We start from the raw sequence: 6,003 nt of genomic DNA on the forward strand, positions 1-6,003 counted from the left end.
ACATTGTACTGTTACAATGTACAGACAAGATTTATATAGCATAATGGTAAAACATTTGCTAGCATTAAATTCTCTATAAGAGATATACATTTTCAGCTGAAAGAATATGTTACATCTGCTCACTTTTTGAGTCATTCATCAAGAATAAAATGCAATATGAAATATTAACTTTAGCAGATGTATGTCACAGAAGTCCTTGCATGAGTGCTCAGCTTGGTGGTCTGCATATATTCCAATATTTGCTGGAGGAATAAGCACTCTGAGGCATCAATTAACTGCAACAAAACACTTTAGTCAAACAAATGAAACTAGTCTTACAAAGGAAGAACACGCCAACAGTGCCATCTAGTGGTCACGGTGAGAATACAGCATATTTTAATTTAGAAAAGCGTATTGTTAATATAGTATTAACTCAGTATTATTCTGCCAGGGTTGTTTCTTTTTTTTCATTTGTTGATAAAAAAAAATAAAATAGAATAAACAGTACATACAATAAGGTCCTAATAATGGTAACCCAGAACGCATTTTTAAGGAAAGGCCAATGATCAATAACAACCATGGTGTTTGCTGCCATCTAGTGGCTTTTTACTGTATTGTCACGAGTTCCTTTTTTTCCATGTAAAAGCCTTAATTCATGGCCAATTGTGACGTGCTGTGATGGGATCAAAAGTACATAGAAATGATGCAATGATGTATGATATGCAAGAAAACTATCATATCACATTTCCACCCTCCAAAATGATGCATTTTAATTTGGTATCATACGACTAAATTACATCCAGTGGAGCAGTAACATATATGACATCCTTGCATTATCTGTCATCATACCCACGTTGCCAACAATGATGCATGTTATACGATGAATGAAAACAAGCTGAAAGTACTCGTATTTTCCTGTGTGCGTGGGTGGCAATGTTCCTATTTGAAAGATGTAATGTGAAGTACCCACAGGTGCCACATTTGAAGCAGCTGTCATTTCACCTGGCAAGCTCAGCTTCCTGTTGTTATGTGATCCAGGGATGTTTCCCAGCATGCCGAGGAGGAGTGTGAGAACCCACGCTTTATCTTTCTCTGCTGTTTGTGCACAAACCCGCCAGTTAATTTTAGCTGTGGATAAAATGGCCTTATTATAGAAAGTGTGTGCGTGTGTGTGTGTGTGTGTGTGTGTGTGTGTGTGGAGCTAAAGATACCAGATGCAACATGACCAGCAAAACTCAGAGGCTTCCTTGGCTCAGTGTAGTTTCCCTGGTAACCCCAGGCAAATGAGTGAGTGCAGCAAATGGCCACATTAATAGCTCCAGGTCAGGAAAAATGACCTTTTTGTTCTCATATGCTATACGTATGTTAGCCTGTGATTCATGGATGGAGTTGTATAAGGTATATAAGAATAATATACGGTTACTAATACCATGAACTTGACATGAACTTTGGTTGTCTCCTGAAGGGAAAAGCAAAGGAGAGCGACCCTGAAAAAGAAGACTTAGGATTTATTGAAGCAGAAATATACAATCTCCAGCGGAACATCTGCATCACGGCTGTGGGGGTGGTTGGGGTCGGGGGGGGGGCTAAAAACTGGCAGCTGTGGTAATAATAATAATAATAATAATCCTGTATAAAAATGACAGTAGAAATGTAAACTGTAATAAAAAGTGCTGTAATAAAAACTAAAAATACTGATATGATATAAATATATATTAATGATATATTTTGCAAATTAAACTCAAATATTTATTAAAATGTACTAAATTATGCAGTATTTACAAACTTACTTTACCGCCATATAAACAGCTTTCTATTTTAATGTATACATTACATTCTAAATATTTTTAAAATCATATGCTGAAATCATATTAAATTGATATTGAATATCTGAAATATAGAAGCAGAATATAACCATGATACGCAGTGAAAAATAAAATAAGTTACACCTTTCGAGTCATCTTGCTAAAAGATTAGTGCCAGAAACACACACAAATATGTATTTCTAGTCTCTCCAGAAATGTATTCATTTTATTCATTCATTCATTTTTCTACTGCTTGTCCTCACGAGGGTCGCCGCGGGGGTGCTGGAGCCTATCCCAGCTGTCTTGGGGCGAGAGGCGTGGTACACCCTGGACTGGTGGCCAGCCAGTCCCAGGGCACATTAACAACCATTCCCACTCACATTCATACCTGTGGACACTCACGCTAACCACTCGACCGCCGTGCAACCCAGTAGAAATATTGTTATGTTTATTATTTTCTAATGTCTTTCCATGTCAGGTTCTTCATCATATTATGACAGAGAACCTTGGAGGCTGACCTATCGCTTTAAGATTGTCAGAGCCCCCCTTGATGGGCTGCTCATCTCCCCCCCACATCTATCTTCTCCCATACGTGGCCTGTTGCCGAGGAAACAGGCCAGATTACGGTTTAGCATTTGCAGCTTTGCCTGGTGAATCAACTCACGCTGACATGCATCTGACAAACAACATACTGTACACTCGCTTTATCATGTTCCCAAAATGTCACAAGCGCTCGTGGTCGAGGATGTAAAAGGAAAGGTAGCATTGCAGAAGGGATGTTGACGTGTCGGGTCTGATCTGGATGCCGTATGGCGGTACAGCGGCACAATGAAATGAAGCCGTGCCGCTTTGGCTTGCTGGAGCAGAAAATCAACAATGGAGATGAAACTGCTGACACTGAAGACTCCTGCTGTTTTACATCTGCAGGATGAATGGCTGTGTTTGTCCAGCAGGGGACGGTGCGTGTGTGTGTGTGTGTGTGTGTGTGTGTGTGTGTGTGTGTGTGTGTGTGTGTGTGCGTGTGGTGCCATACAAGCGCATCACTGTGTTAGACCAGCTTGATGGGTTAGGCTAGAACAGGGGTCAGCCTGCCTTTGCTGATCTTCTGGAGGAGGAAGTCCTTCACAGATGGAGAACATATGAAATAATAATAATAATAAATAAACGTGATTTATTCTGAAAATGAAAGAAATGCCACCCTGGGCCATCTCTGTGTGGAGTTTGCATGTTCTCCCCGTGCATGCGTGGCTTTTCTCCAGGTACTCCGGTTTCCTCCCACATTCCAAAAACATTGGAATGCATAGTTTGACTTCCTTACTCAATCCATTCCATAGTTTGATTCCACATACTTCTCCCAAGAGATGTTGTGACCCTCTGTGATTTCTTCACAGACGCCTGAGACGGGGACCTTTGGCTGGGATCACCACCTTCCCGTTCCCCTTCTTTGGCGCTAGTCTTGTGTTCATGTTGTGTAAAAATGTGCTCACTTGTGCAAATGTATGCTCAAGTTTTTTTTGCGCATATAGGAGCTTAGTTTGGAATTGTATTTTTTCCCTCCCCTCTTCTCAATCATCACGTGCTGTCTACCCTTGGTCTCGCTGTATTCTATGTTGGATGCACAATTTGGCTCGTCCCTCTGTATAAGTGACAAGATCAATAAAAGCCATTTGTAGTCGTCAGCCCCCCCCCCAGGGCTCATATATATATATATGAATACAATCATTCATACGTACACGGGCACAACAACATGCAGGATTGGAACCTCCTGACGGTCTGGCCGACATGCTAACCATTAGCCCACAATCACTCCTTGTCTGGGATTTGACTGGACGTGGCGACGTCACTATTATGCTTGAGGATGCTCGTTGAATCTATAATAGAGGCTGGTGGGGGTTTGGATATAAATAAACACGGTGTTGTTCCACTTCCTCTTTATCAATATTCATTGTCAGTCATTGTTCCCAACCGGAGCGCACTCATGACATATGATGACATGACGTATGATGCAATTCCTTGTAATAAATGACGTGCTGTAAGAGAATGCAACTCACGCGGTGCAAGTTAAACGGAGCTTGTTGGACGAAACCAATACACGTCTGAAGATGATTATTATTTTGAAAAGGGCCTCAGCAAGATGTTTCCTCCTCCCCACCTTCATTGTTGGACTTGATAACAAGCCCAGGGGTCACCTTTATTGAGATGGCCTTCCTCATTGATCACCTGTCTCAGGTATAGATTAGAGCAGAGATCAATAGAGCCGTGTCCTGCTGTCTGAAGCGTCGTGCAGGGAGGCGGCGACTGGATCTGATAATGGTCTGACCCCTGAGGTCCATCTGTCTGTTTTGATGTGTGTGAGCGAGTGCTTTTGGTGCCGTGACCCATCATCCTTCTTGTATCTTGCTAGCGCTGCCTGCTGCTTTAATGGTCGGCATTAGCATCGACCTTAAACTCCGGGTGGGGCGCAGGAAGAAGCTTAGCATCACATGATGCAACATACAACATACATACATACAACATACAACATACATATGACATACATACAACATACATACAACATACATACGACATACATACAACATACATACAACATACATACAACATACATACAACATACATACAACATACATACAACATACATACAACATACATACAACATACATACAACATACATACGACATACATACAACATACATACAACATACAACAAGATACATACAACATACATACAACATACATACAACATACATACAACATACATACAACATACATACATACAACATACATACGACATACATACAACATACATACAACATACAACAAGATACATACAACATACATACAACATACATACAACATACATACAACATACATACAACATACATACATACAACATACATACGACATACATACAACATACATACAACATACGTACATACAACATACATACAACATACATACAACATACAACATACATACAACATACATACAACATACATACAACATACAACATACATACAACATACATACAACATACATACAACATACAACAAGATACATACAACATACATACAACATACATACAACATACATACAACATACATACAACATACATACGACATACATACAACATACGTACATACAACATACGTACATACAACATACATACAACATACATACAACATACATACAACATACAACAAGATACAACATAGCGTTAACTGGAGCATTAATTTATTTGAGAACAATTTTGGACACTGAGTAAAGTAGAATCCATTGTTTGTTCCCAATGATAAGATTTCCCATCCGTTTTCTATGCCGCTTATCCTCATTAGGGTTGCGGGGTATGCTGGAGCCTATGATAACAAATGTCCCCACTGAGGGACGAATAAAGGCTTATCTTAGTGATAAGATTTTTCCTTGACTCAAAAGTTGTTTTTAATGACATTTTCAGTGGGCAAACTTTGAATGTGCGGTAAACTAGCAGGGAAAAACTGGCTAACCAAAACCAAAAATACTTCCGAAAAAGACAAAAGAACAAAAACAAAAAGCAGTGCTGAATGCAGGTAGCTAACGCTAGCAAAAAAAAAAACATTGCTGGAGGAAGCCAAGAAGGAAAAAAACTTTCATTCATTTTCTACCGCTTATCCTTACAAGGGGAGCAGGGGGTGCTGGAGCCTATCCCAGCTGCCTGGACTGGTGGCCAGCCAATCCCAGGGCACATATAGACAAGCAACCATTCACCGGGTGTGGCTTTTCTCCGGGTACTCCGGTTTCCTCCCACATTCCAAAAACATGCTAGGTTCATTAGCCACTCCAAATTGTCCATAGGTATGAATGTGAGTGTGAATGGTTGTTTGTCTATATGTGCCCTGGGATTGGCTGGCCACCAGTCCAGGGTGGACCCAAGACAGCTGGGATAGGCTCCAGCACCCCCTGCGACCCTGGTGAGGCTAAGCGGTAGAAAACGACTGAATGTAACGTTTGATTTCCGGTTCCTGTTCCTCTCACCAGGCTGAGGAATGAGACAACAGCCAATCAGAAGACATGAACCCACACAAGCCCTGAGCAAACATCACTTCCAGTCACAGCAATCATGAACATAATCAATAAGCTCCCATATGGAATGCTGCGTGGATGAACGTGCACACATTCCAAGGAAGGTTGGGGGGGGGGGGACCAGTGTAGAGAGACTACCTTTAGGACCCAGTGCTGCCCTCCT

Source organism: Doryrhamphus excisus, chromosome 23 (genome assembly GCF_030265055.1).
Source record: "Doryrhamphus excisus isolate RoL2022-K1 chromosome 23, RoL_Dexc_1.0, whole genome shotgun sequence".
Lineage (NCBI taxonomy): Eukaryota > Metazoa > Chordata > Actinopteri > Syngnathiformes > Syngnathidae > Doryrhamphus > Doryrhamphus excisus.